The sequence below is a fragment of the Ochotona princeps genome, chromosome 13, assembly GCF_030435755.1.
Source record: "Ochotona princeps isolate mOchPri1 chromosome 13, mOchPri1.hap1, whole genome shotgun sequence".
Classification (NCBI taxonomy): Eukaryota; Metazoa; Chordata; class Mammalia; order Lagomorpha; family Ochotonidae; genus Ochotona; species Ochotona princeps.
Window position 1 is genome coordinate 8,056,639 of NC_080844.1, and position 20,990 is coordinate 8,077,628.

Here is a 20,990-nt window from a genome sequence, read left to right on the forward strand (position 1 = left end):
TCCAACAAATCAGAAGACCACCAAGAAATGGAAAAGTTCTTAGACTCACACCACCTGCCAAAACTTAGCCCAGAGGCAACAAATGAACTGAACAAACCCATAACTGAAGCAGAGATTGAATCAGTGACTAAAGACCTCCCAACAAAGAAAAGCCCAGGCCCAGACAGCTTCACCACAGAATTCTACAAAACATTCCGAACAGAATTAACCCCAATCCTCTACAAACTCTTCAAAACAATAGAAAAGGAAGCAACCCTTCCAAACTCATTCTATGAAGCCAACATTACCTTAATCCCAAAACCGGACAGAGATCCTACAGAGAAAGAAAACTACAGACCTATCTCTCTGATGAACATTGATGCTAAGATACTCAACAAAATCCTAGCCAATAGAATTCAAAAAACCATCCGACAGATCATTCATCCGGATCAAGTAGGATTCATCCCTGGAATGCAGGGGTGGTTCAACATAAGGAAATCCATCAATGTGATACACCACATCCAAAAACTGAAAAACAAGAACCACATGATAGTATCAATAGACGCAGAAAAAGCTTTCGACAAAATCCAACACCACTTCCTGCTAAAAACCCTAACCAATGTAGGCATAGATGGAAAAATCCACAACATAATCAAAGCCATATATGAAAAACCCAACGCCAGCATCATACTGAATGAAGAAAAACTGGAACCCTTTCCACTGAGATCTGGAACAAGACAGGGATGTCCACTTTCTCCACTGCTATTCAACATAGTCCTAGAGGTACTTGCTGAGGCCATAAGACAAGAAAAAGACATCAAAGGAATACAAATGGGAAATGAAGAAGTCAAGCTTTCACTATATGCAGATGACATGATTCTTTACATAGAAGAGCCAAGAGGCTCAACACAGAGACTCCTAGAACTTATACGAGAGTTCGGTAGAGTGGCAGGGTACAAAATTAATGAACAAAAATCAACAGCCATAGTGTATGCAAACAGCCCCAAGTTGGAAAAAGATCTAACCAGCAAGATACCATTCAAAATAACAGAGAAAAGTATGAAGTATCTGGGAATTAACTTAACCAAAAATGTAGGAGACCAATTTGAAGAAAACTACAAACCACTTAAAAAAGAAATTGAACAAGACCTCGATAGATGGCGTAACATCCCATGCTCCTGGATAGGTAAAATCAATATCATTAAAATGTCTATATTGCCAAAGGCAATATATACATTCAATGCAATTCCAAATTGCCCAAAACATTCTTCATGGAACTGGAAACAATGATCCAAAGGTTCATCTGGAAACACAAAAAACCACAAATAGCCAGAACCATCTTGAAGAACAGGAAGTTAGCAGGGGGAATCACAGTCCCAGACCTCTGGACATACTATAGGGCAGTGGTTATCAAAACAGCCTGGTACTGGCACAAAGATAGAGAGGAAGATCAATGGAGCAGAATAGAAACACCAGACAGGAACCCACACAGATACAGCCAAATAATCTTTGACAAAAGGACAAACGATAATCCTGGCAAATGGGAAGGTCTGTTCAATAAATGCTGTTGGGACAACTGGTTGATAGCCTGTAGAAACAAAAAGATAGACCCACATCTCTCACCATACACCAAGATCAAATCTAAATGGATAAATGATCTAAACCTACATCCAGAAACCTTTAAACTTTTGGAAGAAAATGTTGGAAATACTCTGCAAGATCTAGGGGTAGGTCCCTACTTCCTAAGAAGGACACCAAAAGCAGTAGAAATCGAGACCAGAATAAACAAATGGGACCTCATCAAACTAAGAAGCTTCTGTACAGCAAAGGAAACAATCAATAAAGTAAAAAAGCAGCCCACAGAATGGGAGAAGATCTTTGCGCACTACATAGGTGATAGAGGGCTAATCTCCAGAATATACAAAAAACTACAAAACAACCAAAACACCAAAACAAACAAGCCACTCAAGAAGTGGGCACGGGAAATGGGTAAACACTTCACAAAAGAACAAACCCAAATGGCAAATAAACATATGAAAACATGCTCAAGTTCCCTGGCAATAAGGGAAATTCAAATTAAAACATCAATGAGGTACCACCTAACGCCAGTAAGACTGGCCCACATAAATAAAAGCACCAACAACACTTGTTGGCGAGGTTGTGGGGAAAAGGGAACCCTACTCCACTGCTGGTGGGGCTGCAGGTTGGTACAGCCTCTATGGAAATCAGTATGGAGAACATTCAAACAACTCAAAATCAACATACCGTATGATCCAGCAATAGCACTCCTAGGAATATATCCAGAACACTTGTTTTATGAGAAACCAACATGCACTCCTATGTTCATAGCAGCAAATCAGTAATTGCAAAAACATGGAAGCAGCCAAAATGCCCATCAACAGAGGATTGGATAAGAAAGTTATGGTTCATCTACTCCATGGAATACTACTCAGCTATTAAACAAAACAAAATGCAGTTCTTTGTGGCCAAATGGGCCAAACTGGAAACCATAATGCTAAGGGAAATGAGCCAACCCCCAAAAGGTTAAATACCACATGTTTGCCTTAATTTAAGATGATATGATGTTATGTATAACATATTATGTTATGTATGTTATATGTTGTGTATAAACCAAAATTGAAATGTCAATGAGGTGGCCACAGAAGGTGGTTAAGAACTTGCATTTACTCTTAACATATTGGTTACTCATTACTATGTCAATTAATTCCATGGTAATGGAAATTTTCGCTGATGGTATGTTCAAGCTTTTGATTGACTGGGATGATACTCTGCTGGCTCTGTTTTCAGACCAGAGAGGGTATACCTAAGAAGCCAATGAACTTGACTGGACAACAAGATGCTGGACTCTATGTTTGGTATATGCTTGCAATGGGGGATTCTCAACTGAACTTGAACTATGGTTATGCAACAAGGTGGAGGAATCCACCATGGTGGGAAGGTTTGGGGAGGGGTAGGGAGAATCCAAGTACCTATGAAACTGTGTCACATAATACAATGTAATTAATAAATTAATAAAAATAAATAAATAAATAAACACACATCATATGTAAATATATAACTGAGTACAAATACACACCTATATTCATACATACTCATGTAAACAAATACCTAAATACACATATAAATACATCATATACACATAATATACATGCATGCATATACCACATAAATCTATGTGTGCACACACATAACCATTTGTTGATTACATAAATAGCTACACATGAACACATATACCTATGTAAATATCTATATAATTCTTAACCAAATACATATAAATACATATGTAAATACATACATAGGTAGACATGTATACACATACCTAACACATACATGCATATATACTTATGTAAAAACATACACTTACACTCATAAACATACACACATATATAATCACACATACACCTTTATAAGCACCTGTATATACACTGAAGACACATACATACACACACCCTCATTTCTTGCCCTGGTTCCCTTTCCCCACACCCATTTCCCCTTGACTCTCTCTTCCCCATCTCTCTCTCTCCCACTTCCTCCTCCCTCCTCTCCCTGTGCCCCCAAGTCTCCCTCTTTTCCCGTGCCCCCTCACACACCCACACCCCTTCTCCATTATCTAAACACATTTATAACAAATATATACCTAGATAAACTCATACATGGCTAAGTCACTCACATAATTACATACATACCTTTATAATATATACCTATATATAAACACCTACATTCACACACATAATTACATAAATATATACCTTTATACTATATACATACATATACACACACACACCTACATTCACACACACATATACAAAACCCCACTCCTTGCCCAGGTTCCCTGCCTTTCCACACCCTGTCTCCCCTTTTCTCCCCTTGACTTCCCCTTCCCCATCTCCCTCTCTCCCTCTTCACCCTCCCTCCTCTCCTTGTCCCCCATGTCACCTTTATTACTGTGCCTCCTCACACACCCTCGCCCCTTCCCCATATCTAAACACAGGAATACACAAATGCAAATATAACCTCATACGTGTTATATTCATACACAATTACATAAAATAATACCTTTATTATACATATATACATATATATACCTACATTCACACACACATATACATGAATACCCCATTCCTTGCCCTGGTTCCCTGCTTTTCCCCACCCCGTCTCCCCTTGTCTCTCCTTCCTCGTCTCCTTCTCTTCCTCTTTTTCCTCCCTCCTCTGCCTGTCCCCCCATGTCCCCTCTATACCCACGCACCCTCACACAACCATGCCCCTTGCCATATCTAAACACATGAATACACAAGTAAAAACTCACAATGCCTACATTCACACATATAAAAACATATGTATACCTTTAAAATATATACACATAGACACCTACATTCACACACACATATATGTGAATATCTCATTCCTTGCCCGGGTTTCTTGCCTTTCCCCACCTGTCTCCCCTTGTCCCTCACTATCCTGTCTCTCTGTCTCGCCCTCCCTATGCAACTCCACATTTAGGAAAAAAAATTATCTTAAATCAATAAAAGCATTTTTAATATTTTTTATTGGAAAAGCAGATTTACAGAGACAAGGACAGATAGAAAGAGAGGTTCTACCTTTGCTGGTTCACTCCTCAAATGGCCAGAATGGCCCCAGTTGAGTCCATCCAAACCCATGAGTTTCTTCTGCAGGGTCCCAAGGCTTTGGGCCTTCCTCTACTGCTTTCCCAGGCCACAAGCAGGGAGCTGGGTCTGAAATGCAACAGCTGGGACTTGAACTGATGCCCACATGTAGGATGCCGGTGCATGGAAGCATCAGATTTAGTGCCCCCCACCCCCTACCCTTCCAGATGGCCAGGGGCTGTGCAAGAGCTCCCACCCCACCAGGGCCTCTTGGGAAGCCAGGAGTCTGGGGGCCCGCCCTAGGACCCTCCCTTCCCGACCTGGCCTGGGGAAGGCGCCCCAACCCAGCAGGGAAAGATGACCTCGCCCTCAACCCTTCCGGGTGGCCTGGGGCCCACTAGAGCTGCGACTGACCTGGGCTAAAAAAAGGCGTCCCATCCCCTAGCCCTGCCTCTGTCGGGAAAAGGCTGCCTGACCCCCACCCGTCCAGGAGTCTGGGGGCCCCGCACCAGGGGTCCCCGACCCAGCAGGGAAAGACGACCTCGCCCCCAACCCGGACCGGACCAGGGAACGCACTCCCACCCCGGACCGGCCCAAGAGGCCTGGCGCCCGGACCCCTCCACCCTTCCAGGAGTCTGGGGGCTCCCCTGAAACGGGCCACGGAAGACGCCCCCACACCCTACCCTTCCTAGCGCCCCCCGACCCCGACCAGGGAAGGCACTCCCACCCCTGACCGGCCCAAGCGGCCGGGCACCCGCCAGAGTGTCCCCACGATCCGGGCCTGGGAAGGCTCCACTGCCCCCATCCTTCCAGGAGGCAGGGCCTTCCGAGCAGCCCCGACCACTTCCGTGGATCTCGATTGCTTTTTTTTTTTTTAAGATTTTATATTTATTAGAAATTTAGATAGACAGAAAGATCCTCTGTCCTTTAACTTACCGTTTAGCACGCCTCAGTTCATCTCTTCTGGCCGAACTGGAAGTCGGCCATTGCTGAGCACGCTGGGGTCACGTAGGTGACGTTCCCACGTTGGCGACGGGGTCACGCACACGCTGGGGTCACGCAAGCGTCAGAATCACGCTCAGGAGTCATTCGACGCCAGGACTCCGGGGTGAGCGGACGTGTGGAAGCCCAGGTAAGCAGCGGCTGGGTTAGTGTGAGGGCCTGGGCCGGGGTGGGGGGCTCCCGGCTAGGACAGAGGGGCACCGGGCCGGGGTGGGGGGCTCGCGGCCGGGATGGAGGGCTCCCAGCCCGGGTGGAGGGGCACCGGACCAGGGCGGAGGGCTCCTGCCGGGGTGGAGGGCTCGCGGCTAGGACAGAGGGGCACCGGACCGGGGTGGAGGGTCTCCGTGACCGAGGCAGAGGGTCACCGGGCCGGGGCGGAGGGCTCGCGGCTAGGACAGAGGGGTACCAGGGCAGTGTCAAGGGTTCCCAGGTGGGGCAGAGGGGCACCGGGCCAGGGTGGAGGATCACCGGGCCAGGGCAGAGGGCTCCGGGCTGGGGCAGAGGGTCACCGGGCCGAGGTGAAGGGTCACCGGGCTGGGGCAGAGGGTCACCGGGCCGGGGTGAAGGGTCACCTGGCTTGGATTGAGGGCTCGCGGCTGGGACTGAGGGTCACCAGGCTGAGGCAGAGGGTTCCCAGATGGGACAGAGGGCTCCCGCTCCCAACAGATGGGGTGGAGGTCATTGGCCTAGAGTGGAGGCTTCCCGGCTTGGACAGGCTGGGAAGGACGGCCCTGGCTGGTGCAGCGTGGCTGAGCTGGCAACCCCAGATCACCCATGTTCCCAGCCTCAGCTCCTTTTTTGTTGTTTTTTCAGGTGGTGGTTGTTGTTGTGGTAGTATGCTATGCTTTGCTCTTCTACGTTATGCTTGTGCTTATGCTTATGGCTATGCTTACGACTATGTTGTGCATATGCCTATTTTATGCTATGCTAATGGTTATGCTATGCTTATGGTTATGCTATGCTTATGGTTATGTTTATGGCTAGGCTGATGCTTATGCTTATGGCTATGCTATGCTATATTTATGGATATGCTATGCTATGCTGTGCTTATGGTTATGTTTATGGCTAGGCTGATGGTTATGCTGTGCTTATGGCTATGCTATGCAATCCATATGTTTATGTTTGTGGTTATGTTCTGCTATTATATGCTGTGTTACGCTATGGTGTCATATACTATGGTATGGTATGTTATGCTATACTATGGTATGCTCTGGTATGGTATGCTATGATTTGGCATACTATGGTATGCAATGCTATGTTATGCTATGTGCTATGTGGTATATGCTGTGCTATGCTATATTCTATATGTAGTGCTTTGTTATGCTTTGTTATGCTCCCAGCTTTCTCCCAAATGGAGGGCCGCATGGCAGGGCACACTGTGTCATGTGTACACTGTGGACATATGTAGGATTTGGTTATGTGGGCTGTTGGTCACATTTGTGCAGTACCAGCAACAATCGTAACTTGGTTCCCGAGCACTGGGGTCCTGGGGGTGGGGCAGACAATGCAGCCCCCTGGAAAGGAGGTGAGTAGCCTGGTTTAGATGGTAGAAGTAGGGGAACCGGGTTGAGGCTCAGGTGTTGCGCTGGGCAGGAGAGCTAGTTTGGGGTTGGACAGACTGAACCCAGGTACCATGTTGTTTCCCCAACAGGACCTTTCAGCAGGAGTCCGCCAGAGTCACGCTTCAGAACCAGTTTGGCTCTAGAATTCTGCTTCCCAAGCGCTGTAGTCTTTGAGCCCTGATGGCTAGCACAGCCCTGTGGAACGCCAGGTGAGCTACGTGGCTGGATTGGGGTGGAGGGTCCCAGTGGGAGCAGTGGGGCTGGACAGGGTTGTGTGGGTGCTGGGGTCCCATGGGCACCAGGGTCACACCTCAGTACCAGTGTGACTGTTGGTGGTCAGTTCCTAGAACACGGAGTGGACTGTGTAGCCCTCAGGAACCCTTGCTGAAGCATGCCTTTGAGAAGGCCTAAGTGGAGGGGCCCTGGGCTGGAGCGGAGAGGCGGGGATAAGACTGAGGCATTGGCATCATGTGGGTGCCTGGTTCATGCTCCAGGACCAGCTTGGCTGTCAGGTCTTGGTCCTTGGGCAGGGACAGACTGCAAATCCAAGGAATTGCAGGTGAACCCCTTGGCCAGTTTGGGGAAAGTGAAGGGGTCTGTCAGGGGCTTAAGGGCTATGCTAGAGGACCAGACCAGGTCACGTGGGTACTGGGGTAATGTCTCCAATTGGGCTTGTTGGAAATGTGGTTTGACAAAGGCAGTGTTCCTTGGGCCTGTCACAAGGCATGCAGCCACTTGTAACCCTAGGTGACCCTTGTGGCTAGAATGGATAAAGTGGAGGGGTGCAGGGGCAGGGCCAGAGGGGCCAGGCTGGCGTGGGATGCTGCTTTGTGTTGGGGTGGGGCTGGGCTGGGGCTGGAGCAGCCAGACTCAGAGAGGCCATGCTGGGGCTGAGGGTCTGTACCTCACAGAAGGGGGTGCATTGGGGCTGGAAATAATAGGCCTGGGCAGCCATGGTCTTCTCCTGAAAAGGATGGAGTACCAAAAATGGGGTTCTGTAGTACCTGAGGTCTCTGGGTGGCAGGGTCATGGCCAGGACCAGCTTGGATGCTGGGACTTGGTTCCTGGATCACTGTGCTCCTTGGGCCCTGATGGACTGTGAAACCTTGCAGTGAGGTGAGCTGTGTGGTTGGGAAGATAGAAGTGGAGGAGCCCAGCCGGGGCAGAGCTGAGATGTTGGGGCATGAAGGGGTGGAGCAGCCACACAGGGGTTGGACAGGCTGGACCTAGGAGGCCATGTTATTTCCCTGGCAGGACAACCTTCAAGCAGGAGAATTCTGGGATCATCAGGACGCTGAGGTCAAGCCCCAGTTCTGGCTTGGCTGCTGGCGTGTGGTGTTCCGAACTCTGTGGTCCTTGGTACAGCCCTGTGGAAGCCCCAGGGGAGCTGCATGACCAGAATGGCGAATGTTGAGGGGCTGTTTTGGGGTGCAGGGTCTGGGCCCAGGGTCATGCTCTAGGACCAGTGTGGCTGTCCAGGTTCCGTTCCTGGAGCATGGAGGTCCTTAGGACCAAATCGACTGTATAACTCTCTGGAACCCTCAGTAAGTCGCATTTCTGGGATGGCAAAACTGGGAGGGTGCTTGGACTGGGGTGCAGAGGCAGTGCTGGGGCAGAGGGGCCTGGTTGGGGTGGTGTGTTCGTGCCTAGGTGGAGGGGCCACAAAGGGCCGGACAGGTTGAACACAGGTGGCTGTGATCTTTCCCCTAACTGGAACCACCAGGCAGGTGTGCACTGAGGTCATATGGGCGTAGGAGTCATTTGAGTGCTGGGGTCAAACTCCAGGACCAGCTTGGCTGCCAGGACTCAGTTCCCAGAATACTGTGGTACCTGGGGCCAGATGGATCATGCCTCCCTGTATAACCCCGGGGTGAAGCACATGGTGTGGATGGTCAAAGTGAAGGGGGCTATGCTGGGACAGAGCATCCCTGCTGGGAAGGAGGAGTTGCTGTAGGGATGGAGGGACCAGATTGAGGCTGGCCATGGTCCTTCTCCAACAGGACATCCATTGAGTGGGAGCACGCTGGGGTCATGTGGGTGCTGGAGTTCCACCTGTGGACTAGCTTGGCTGCAGGAACTCATTGTACTGATGGCTGTGTTCTGTGGGACTGCACAAACCATACAGCCCCTCAGAAGCCCCTCAGAAGCCCAGGTGTGTCTTGAGGCTGGAGGCAAAAGTGGAGGGAGCCAGGCTGGTGTGGAGGGCCTGTGCCTGGATGGTGGGGCTAGGCTGGAATGGAAGGTCCAGGGTCGGTGGATGGCCTGACTAGGCCTGACTAGGCCTGACTAGGTCCTGTGCCTGGCCTTGGGTGGAGGGGCTCGTTGGGCCTGGACATGGAATGCTTAGATGACCATGTCTTTGCTTGAACAGGATGTCCTGCTGAGCATCAGGAGCATGCCAGGTGCAGTGGGGTGCTGGGTACTGAGGCCCAGGCACCAGAGACATGCCCCAGGATGAGCTTGGCCGAAGGGCCTTAGGCCTGAAAGGACTGTGCAGACACTCGGAACCCAGGTGAGCCGAGCACAGACAAAGTGGAGGGGCCTGGCTGGGGTGGAGCATCTGGGCTTGGGCAGAAGGGCTGCACTGAGGCTGGACAGGCTGGACCCAGGTGTCCTTGGGTTTCTCTGAGCAGGACAGCTGTCAAACAGAAGTGTGCCAGGGTCACCAGGGTGCCAGTGCCTTGTCCATGGACCAGCTTGGCTGCAGGGACTCCCATTTCATGAGCACTTTATTCCCCAGACCTGGATTGACTATACACTCCCATGGAACCGCCCCCCAGGTGAGCTGGGTGGTCAGGATGGCAAACATTGAGGGGCCAGGTTTGGGGCTGGAGCGTCTGGGCTCAGGTGGGTGGGCCATGCTGGGGCGGAGGGGCTGTGCCTGGCAGGAGAAACTGCATTAGGGCTGGATATGCTTGGCCCACGTGGCCATGGTCTTTCCCTGCACAGGACGATGATGGAGCAGCAGGAATGCCCTGGTTTTCTGTGTGCTGGAGTCCCATGTCAGCATCATGCCTCAGGAACAGCTTGGCCACTGGGACTCAGTTGTTAGAGCACTGTAGTCCCTGGGTCCAAGTAGACAGTGCTGTCCCACAGAAACCCACATGAGCTGTATGGCATAGATGATAAAAGTGGAGGGACACCATGGTGGTTTGGAAGGGCTGGGATAGGACTGGAGGTGCCGTGCCAGGGCAGAGGGACGTCACTGGGACTGGGCTGGCTGGGCTCAGGCTGCTGTTGCGACCAGGTTTAGCTCCACTTCTGTCTTTCATGCCACAGAGCTGAGCAGGCACAGGGGTCGGATGCTGTGTGAGGTGGCTCTAATCGATGTTAGAGATCTGCAGGAGCATCTGGCTCTGGTGATTGCCACTGGACACAGGCATGGGATGGAGGCCTGTGGAGGTTTGGAGGGAGGAGAGGAACCTTGATGCCCTGCGTACCAAGGATAATTTACATGAGCAGCAACCTTCAGGTACCAAGTGGGGGTACAGGACTGGTAGGAGCAAGGAATTTGAGTTTGGTGGCTAAAAGGGTCCCATGGAGAGCATTTATAATAGTAGCAGGGGTTCTACAGCATGCCCAGCATGTAACACTGTGAGAGTCCTTCAGGCACTTGTGGCCAACATCCACTGACCCTATGCTGGTATCGTCCAGTACCGCTAGATCTTGGCGCCCTTGGGAGTAGCATCCAACATCTTTCCTGTTGTGGGGGGGAATAGTAGTCTAATGACTGATGCAGTGTGTTCTTGCCTTGGAAACAGCTCTGCAGTTTCTCCAGGAATTCTCCTGCAGACCATGTCTAGAACGCATGAACTCAAGAAGCAGGTGAACGGGCTTATCTGGGAAACCAGAGTCACAGACTGTCGCCTGCACAATGTCTTCAATGACTTCGTTATGCCCACACCCAGCTCATCGAAAATGTGAGTTGTTCTTTTACTTGCTTTGATTAGTCACCATTTTGTGGGGAGCCAGAGATAATGGGATTGGATGTGATGTATTCTGCTCATCGTAAGTTGTTCTCGTTGTCTCATTTCCTCACCCCTTTTTGAGGTGGTCCACAGTTGTACCACATTGTAGGGCACTCACACAAGCTGGGTGTGGTGTTCTGCCAGGACATCTGTACCTGGTCTGACCATCTGGACACCAGAGTGTGGCCTCATCTATTGATTGGGTGCGTAAGATAACGATCAGTTGTTTTGAAGGGCTCTGATTGTCTGCTTACAGTGTTGTCAACTTCAGCTTTATGATGGTTTGGAACCTGTGAAGTAAAATTAGCTTCATGATGAGCAGGTTGCTGAGCTTCAGTCCATGTGCGGTTTTATTTAAGTATGTATTATGTTTGTGCTGGACACCAGGAATCCCTGAGTAGATTAGCCCACAGGAAAATTAGACATGTGAGGTTTCTTTTTGTACCCAGTGTGGGTATACAAGATGGGTTCCAGATATCCCCCACATTATTCTTATATTTGAGATTGCTTGTTCCCCCCATGCCCATTTGAGCTACTTGGTGCTTTTATCCAAATGCTGTCATGCTGAGGATCTTATTCCTGAACTCTGTGCCATCACCTACTGGCATTGTTCCCCTGTGCAGGCATGTGTGGCCACCCCTGAGGCCTGGAGGATGCTTTTGTCATAAGTTTATATTTAGTGTCACACAAGGAATTGGTACAGCAGCCATACATCCTGTGAAGGATGACGCCAGATTCATCTGGCTGCTGATATGTGATTTTTGGATATGTTAAAGGGCTCAGAACCTCTTGCAGGAGCAGGATGAGAGAAATGTGGTTCAGACTGCCCGTCCTGTTCTTGTTTGGGCTTTGGGTGTTGACCAGGTGAGAAGGTGGAAACGTGAACTCTGTGGCCTCCTAGGTCTTGACCTTTCCCATAGTGTGATGTTACCAACTTTGACTTTACCCTCAGTTTCCCTTTCCTGGGCTTTGTTCCATTTTATTTTCTGTCTGTCCATCTTCGTAGTGGTTTCCACTTGTTGGAGACCTGCTATCAAGAGACGAGTACTAATGTGATAATGTGTCCTAAATGGAAGGACCTTTTCAGTACCCTGGTTTGCCACATTTATGTCAGCTAGGTAGAAGCTGGGTTTGAGAGAGGATTGAATGTACCTGAAGCCATGTGGCTGATTATTGCTCAGGATACACCTGGGACTCAGTGTTCTGGGCCCCTTCTTCCTGATCCAATGCTGCTCTGTATTGCTGGAGTCCTCTTACTGTTGGTATAAAGTTAAGGCACAGTGTGTACTTTGATGAAGAAAACAGTCCCACCTAATGTCAGGGCCCTGGCTTCTCCTGCCCTTCATTGTATTGTTGTATTAGTTCCTATCATATGGAATTTCCAGGGATTGTTCAGTTTTGACCTACAGAAATGTTGTTTAAGTAGAGTGCTACGTCATAGTTAAGACAGATGGCATATGCAAGTTTAACAAATGCAAGCCAAGGCCTTTTATTTGGATGATGGCTAATTTGGAGTGTTGGTTGGTTCAGGTGACTGGAGCATGGCAAGGATGAACTCAGATTACAAATATGAGGGCTGTGTAAGGCTCCTGCCCCAGTTCCAAGTGTAAGGCTCATTGCAAGTGACCATCCCAGCAGTAGCAATTCTTTGGGGTCTTGTGTGTTCCAGAAGGTAGGTGCAGGGCATGCAGTAGGTCTGCAGGTGGTCAGAGAGGAGGCTTATCTTCATTGCAGACTGCATGGTAACAGAAACTCAAATAACCTTGCAGACAGGTGGGCCCATCTTGAAGTCTTTGATTCACCACTTTGCAACTGAGGACTTCGGAAGGTCCTGACGTTTTCTGGCTTTTAGTTTCTCATCTTTAAAATAGTAAAAAAGATTGTCTTTTTGTCTTTTACAAGTGTAGTAGCGTAAAATTTGAGAGTAATTATTAACGCTTGGCTTACGGTAATGAAGCTGTTTCTGAAAACACACACTTTACATAATGTAATACTGATAAGTTGTGTGTCACCTTGCACTGTCTCTAACATCTGTTGCCAGTTCATAAGTCTCTCCTCTTTGTGTCTGTCTCTTCTGAGTCTTGTGGCTGGCTATGTCCAGGTTCTTGCTAGATACTTGGATTCAATGGATTACAATTTATCCTCCCAGGAAGACTCTGTGTTTCCATCAAGGGGAGTGAGATCTTTTGGGGTGCACACTGTTTCTACCCCAGCTTTGAGTCCATAGAAGGGCCTCGGATGGAATAAATTGTTGAATAAACAAGCTGTGTTGTGGACTCTCAAGCATCCACTGGATAATCCCAGGAAGATTCTCCTAGTGCTGTGTGCATCATGTTCTGTGTTCCAGCTGCACATTGAATGATAAGTGGCTCAAGGCAATTTGACCTTTAAGTTGTCTTTTCTCAAATTGCTGACTGGCTCAACACCAGTGCTGTCTGTCCTGTAAGGGGAAACACTGCTTCCATTCATAGATTATGGGGGGATTCCAGCCAAGCTGCACTTTCCCTGTGATAATGCAGTGTTTTGTTTCCAAGCAGGTTAAGAACTGATTTCCTCATTAGGTAGCGAATCATGAAATGAATGTGATTGTTAAGTATAAGGACAGGGTGTATTAGTGGTGTCTTAGTACACAGTATTCATTGTAGAAGAACAGCTATTGCTAAAACAGTCCCCATTTGTCAGGTAGTGGGACATTGTTCTTGAGCTGTGAGTGCTGATTAGGGCTGGATAATGCCCTGTTCCTGCCTGTTCCGTCTGTCAGGGAACAAGGCAGACCCAGGGAAAATAGACAAGCGTGTGTTGACAGTAGGTGAAAAAGCCCCACGTAAAGTCCATTAATAATGTTCATCTTTAGGATTTGCTTTCTGCTGTACTTACAGAATTAGCAGCATTGAATCTCCTGTCTGAGACCAGCTGAGAGAACCTTTTTCCCCTTCTGAGTGATAGGCCGGGTTTTCTGAGACACAGATTTGTCTGTAGGGCCCACAGGTGCTATGGTGACTTATGTACTGTCTGGTGATGGTGTGCATTGGTGATATAGCTGCTTGCATGGGAAAATTTATTCCTTCAGCTTTACCAGGAACATACTTGCTGATGGTTCACAGAACTGAGCCAAATTTATTGGTTTTGCAGTAATTCAAGCATAGGACTGAGAATTCTTTTTCATGCATGAACTTCAATTTCAACTGAAATTGTTTTGATAAAATTGTGTGTGTGTGTGTGTGTGTGTTTCGTTGTGTTTGCATTGTGGTAGAAAATGCACCCAATTGCAAATTAGTCTTCCTTAAAAAAGGGAAAATCCACAGCCTACCTGCATGTTATTCCTGGAAGGAAGAAACATTAAAGGAGAATGGAGGACGTGTGTGTGAGTGTTTGCGTTTAGGAGGGATGTTGTAGGATGCCAGAGTCAGCAGGCTGATGCTGACAGATGTCTGTCACCAGCCGGGCATCATTGTGTCAGGTGCTTTTCCTGAGAATACGTACGTCCTGGTCTCTTGTCAAGTGGCTTGTGGGTTTCCCTTCTCACTGTGCTGTCAAGTGATTGGTGCGACAGTACATTGTAATCCTGGAGTCTTCAGGGCTTATCCATAAGAGTTAAAATGATGGAAGAAGCTCAGAGTTTCCCACGGGAGATGGCCATGTGTTTTAGAGATCAGTGAACGGGTCCTGCACTTGGGAGGAAGAAGAGCTTGGGTAGCGTTCTCGCTCTCTCTTTCTTTTGATTTGTTTTTATTGGAAATTCAGATATAGAAAAAGGAGAAGAGACAGACAGTTCTTCAGTCTGCTGGTTCGCTATGCAAGTGTCCACAATGACCAGAGCTGAGCTGATCTGAATCCAGCATCTAGAATCCAGAAGCTTCTTCCTGGTCTCCGACACAGGTGCAGGATCCCAAGGCTTTGGACTGTCCTCTACTGCTTTCCCAGGCCACAAGAAGGGAGCTGGATAGGAAATGGAGCTGCCGGGATTAGAACCAGTACCCATATAGGATCCTGGGGCGTTCAAGGCGAGGACTTGAGCCACTAGGCCACACCGCCAGGCCCAGTGTGGATAATTTTTTATCAGGTCCATGAGCCAAGCCATGTCAGGGAGAGTTGAGACTAGTAATGGCTTGGCCCATGGACCTAGATAAAGAGATATCCATGTTTTGATGTATAGATTGAGTGTGAAGGCCTAATGGGGACTACTCTGGGGTTTGAGGAAGACCAGTTAGGATAATTCAGTAGAGCGCAGCATTGCTGCTGCTACGTCTAGTTGGTTATTCAGGTTAATGTCTTTGGCCTGTCTTCTCATGAGTGTAAGTATCTGTCAGTAGTTAGTAACGTACATTGAATTTCCTTCAATATACATTGGATACTTGGTGACAGGAACCCAGGTTTGTTTTTGACTTTGTCCCTTTGGTCTCAGCCTGGCATCTTACTTAATGTGAATGAAGTAACACATTGATCTGGGTTGCACATTGGCTGGTACCCTTTCTGTGTGACTCACCTTACCTCATACACCTTCTACCTGTAGGAAGATATTAGCTACCTTGTTAGACAAAGCTGCCCAGAGAGTTGGGCTTTTCCTGGTTCTCATACCAGCCACTGCAGGATATCATCTGTGTCTCTCCTTCAGTCTTGGGAAAGAACCCAGATTGACTTTCCATTCTTACTTGTGCTGTTTTCAGTGCTACCTTTCCATACACCTAGGAGACCGTGTCAGAGTGCCCAGGAAAGAATCCCCGGGATATTGACAGCCCCAGGACTAAGGGACTTGTGTTCTAGACTCAGGTTTTTGGCTCATGAGGTTAATCCAAGAAAGTCACATCTTTGCTTTTTCTTTCAGTCTCCCCTCTCGGGTGGATTGTGATTGACAGCTGCCTTTCGATGAGGCTGTTAGGGATGCACACCTGAAAGAGTGGGTGTAACAGAGATTTGAGAAATCAAAGGCATGGAAGAGGTGCCAGGGAGTGTGTGCTACTCCTGCATGCACACCTGGCATCTTCGTCCAGTCCAAATTAAAGACAACCTCATTATTACCATGAAATCAGCGTTCAGAGAAAATATGCTAATATGTGTATAACTAATGGTGGTGGGCTTGCTCTTAATCCTTCTTTGCTTTGGGGTGTTGCATTTCATTTTCTGATGATGCAGGCATGGTAATGATTGCTGTTGACATTTACCACATTTTAAAAAGTTGTATTCAATTGTATTGGAAAGGCACATTTATAGACAGAAGGAGATACAGAGAGAAAGATTTTTTGTCTGTTGGTTCACTCTGCAAGTGGTTGCAGCTAGAGCTGAGCTGATCAGAAACCAGGAGCTACTTCCAGGTCTCTGACGCAGGTGCAGGGTCCCAAGGCTTTGGACTGTCCTTAACTGCTTTCCCAGGCCACAAGCAGGGAGCTTGGTGGGAAGTGGAGCAGCCAGGACGTGAACCAGCATCCAATGGAATCCCAGCACGTGCAAGGCAAAGATTTAGCCTCTAGGTTATTCCACTGGGCCCTACCACATTTTATTAATGTTCTTTTTGTGATCCTGCAGGAGATAATTAGTATTGGGTATTTTTTCATTTTTGTATTGTGAAATTTCAGGTTAAATAATGACATGGTAGGGAAGAGAGAAGTCATACAGAGAAGAAACATGTTAAAATAAACTCAGCCCAGGAACCATGTTCAACAGAGATTAACATTAATGTAGCCCTGTGTTCATATCTACTCTGTGGGACATATGCTCCTGGAATCTCAAAGCTGGGTGTTAAGAAATATGTATCTGTGTTGGGGAACTGGGATGGGTAGGAGGCTGGGTGGGGTTTTTCCCATTATCTGCTCTCTTACCCCGGATACAGAATAATATATGTATTAATGTAGAAACAATGGTCTTACCCGCTTTCCTGTAGCCCTTGACCCTTTGTACCCTAATCAACTATGTAAAGATTATCAAAATAAAAGAATGTAAAAATAAATGAAGTTAAAGGCCAAGAAAAAGAAAAGAAAAGAAATGTGTGTCTGAGACCCAGCGCAGTAGCATAGTGGCTAAAGTCCTCACCTTGCACACATCAGGATCCATATGGGCACTGGTTTTAATCCTGGCTGCTTCACTTCCATTCAGCTCCCTGCTTGTGGCCTGGGAAAGCAGTCAAGGATGGCCCAACACCTTGGGACCCTGCTCCCACATGGGAGACCTGGAAGAAGCTGCTGGCTTCAGATTAACTCAGCTCCAGTCATTGTGGCCACTTAAGGAGTAAACCAGTGGACAGAAGATCTTTCTCTGCATCTCCTCTCTGTATATCTGCCTTTCCAATAAAAAAAATCCTTAAAAGAAAGCAACGTGTGTGTCTGCATTTGGAAAGCATCCAACTAACAGATCATCCAGAATGGTGGGACTGAGGCATTGTGTGGAACTCTCCCACCACTATCCCCTGTCCCCACTGCCTCATGCCAACTCCATGAGTATTTTAAAATGGGAGTGCTGGGTGAATGACGAGAGATTTGGTAGGTATGCCAGTTATATATTTAAATAAAGATCTCTTGTTTGAGGGTGGCTTATTGCCTCTGTAGCGTGGGGCTAGGAATAGGGGGACCCTCAGCATGGCTGTGCTTTGTCTGTGGCCTTGATGGGTGAGGAAAAGCCTGCCTGACAGGGTCAGGCCTCTGAACCATCTTTGCAGGAAGCTCTTTGGGTTACCCTGCAGCTATAGAATAGGGGAACGCAGGTTTACTTGTGTATTTAAAAATCTGAAAAAAAAATTACAAGAAAACTGCTGCAGTAGCTCCCAAGTATGTATAAACTGCGGTGAAAGATTTACAGGGTGTTCTAGAAGGAACTCATTTTGTAAGTCATAGCGCAGAGGGTTTGTATCCTAGCCTAGGCACTGTGCTAAGCCTTTCTTGGGTGCTCAGTTACCCTCATGGGAGATGCCATTGTCCTCCACTGTGTAGCAGCTGAGGACCAGAGAAGGTGAGTGAGTGATGCAGCGTTACAGTACCAGGGAGCATTCAAGATGAGCTTTGAGCCCACGCCTTTTCTGCTGTGGGCTCTGAACCCACTGACCCCCAGGCCTGAGTGTCTCTCTCTCTTCATTTGGTTTTAAGGACTCTGACCCTTTCCCAAAGGATGTAAACAAAGATGACTGCATGGGAATGAGGCTGTTATCTCCTTATTTCAGCACTGGTCGTTAATAAACCTGTCTGGTATTAATTTGATCTGTAATACTACAACAGGTGGAGGAAACCACCATGGGGGAGGGCACGGGGATGGGTTGGGGGAATCCCAGAGCCTTTGAAACTGTGTCACATAATGCAACATAATTTTTTTATAAGAACCTGTCCGGTAAAGCCTCAGCCAAGTGCATTGGAGCCATCATTGCTGTTGAGCCACTTGCCGGCCTTCTTTGGAGTGGACCCTGCTGTGCTGTGCTTTCCTCCTCTGCACCTGTGTTCATGTGGGCCCCTCTCTGTTAAGTGCCAGTGACAGGTTGTCAAGGCTGGATTGGGTCCTGTGTCTTCCGTGTTCTTCACAAAAGGGGAAAAACCCTTGTCTGTGGAGGTTTCTCCCTTCTTGGAACCTACAGTTCTGAATGATGCACTTATGCATGTCTGTTACATCTTCTGTTTGTTTTATTTCGTGGGTGTTAGGCTGCTGTAACCAGCTACCATTAAAGCTCTCAGAATAGACACTGTGTCTACTCAGTATTCTGCAATACCCTGCGCAGACTGTGAACATCAGGGATCCCAAAATCGGGGCCGTGTCAGTTCTTTATTTCTTTTGTTCAGTATCCAACCAATCACAACATCCTTTAAACTCCAGTTCTAGAATATTGTTTGAATCTCTACCATCACCATCAGGCAAAACATCATGTCTTGCTCAGACAATGGTTGTAGCTTCCAAATTGTGCTCCTGCTTCTCTGTTTAGTTCCTCCAGTGAAGCAGCTTCATTACACCCAGAGTGGGGTTTTCATTTCCTTATCTTTGTAACTTTGTTGCTCTTAACATGTTCTCCCATGATGGAAGATGGTAGCTTATGCTCTTGTTGGCGTTTACTCATTCTAAGAATCCAAGAGGAAGTGAAAATAAATTTGAAGAAAGCAAGCAGGCTAATTCTCTCTTAAGAGAACTTCCAGGACCTGGCATGGTGCCTCAATTGGCTAATCCTTCTCTTATACAAGTCTACACCCCATATGGTGCTGGCTTATGTCCTGGATGCTACAGTTCCCCTTCGTCTCCCTGCCTGTGGCCTGGGAAAGCAGTCGAGGGTGGCCCAAAGCCTTGGGACCCTGCACTCGGGAGGCTCCTGGCTCCTGGTTTGGATCAGTTGAATTCTGGCTTTGTGGCCATTTGCTTAGTGAACTAGCATATGGAAGATATTTTTCTCTCCCTTTCTCTGTTAAATCTGGCTTTCCAACTATATATATGTGTGTGTGTGTGTGTGTGTGTATATATATATATATATATTTGCAACTATATTTTTTTAAAGATTTATTTTATTTTTATTACAAAGTCAGATATACTGAGAGGAGGAGAGATAGAGAGGAAGTGGAGCTGCCGGGATTAGAACCAGTGGCCATATGGGATCAAGGCGAGGACCTTAGCCACCAGGCCACGCTGCCAAGCCCGCAACTATATTTTTCAACTATAGTATGTGTAACAGCAACATATATATGTAACTATATATAGTATGTACTGTACATAATGTATTATATATCCAACTATGTATATGCGTACTTATATGTGTATATATGTGCATGTGTATACCTATATACACACATATAAATACATATATAGAGAGAGTGAGAGAGAAAGAAAGTGTGTGTGCACCATTTATGTCTCGTTAGCCAGAGGTTGATCACAGAGAGCCAGTCAAAAGTCAGGTCCAAATCCAGGTTCTGTTATGAAGCAGGTGGTAGAGAATGGGTGCTGAAAAGGACCATACTGTGGATTTGCTTGTGTTGTCCAAACTTTGTGGCTTGGGGAAAGTGATTCCTGTGTGCTCATGTAGTGGTGCTTTTCTAAATTTGTTTCATTGATGCTATTAGGAGACATGAGGAGAAACTTTATGTAAATCATTCTACATTAATAATTTACAGTAGTAATTTTAATAATCTTTCAGGTAGAAAAATTATAAATAGTATGTTAAACCCAGAATTTCAAAGAAAGAGTATACAAATAGATTAAAGATAAAATTAAACATACAATTAAAGAATATTTTTTTTTAAATTAAGCAAATACTAACATCCAGAGACCAGAAAAGCGTGAATATATAGTGGTTAAGTATGAATTCTGACAAAAAACTGTGCATCTGTCATTCATGTGTGGCTTTTCACACCTTTGTGAGTTGATTTTTAAGGTGGCATTAATGGGGCTGATATGGCAGTGTAACAAGCTAATCCTCCATATGTGGTGCTAACATCCCATATGGGCACTGGTATGTTCCACTTCCAACTTAACTCTCTGTACATGTTCTGAGAAAGCAGTGGAGGATGGGCCAAGGCTTGGGCCCTTGGACCCTCTTGGGGGTCCCAGCTTCAGACTGGCACAGCTCTGGCTATTAGAACTGTTGGGAAGTGATCCAGTGGATGAAAGATCTGTCTCCCCTCCTTCTATCTCCGAATGTTTCAACTTTAAAGTAAAACAATAATTTAAAAATTGTTTATTTTTGTTGGAAAGGCAAATCAGATTTACAGAGAGAAAGAGAGACAGATCTTCCATCCATTGATTCACTCCCCAAATGGCTGCAGTGGCTAGAGCTGAACTGCTCTGGAGCCAGGAGCTGAAAGCTGCTTTGAATCTCCCATGCAAGTGCAGGGATCCAAGGACTTGGACCATCCTCGACTGCTTTGCCAGGACACAAGCAGGGAGCTGGATGGGAAGTGGAA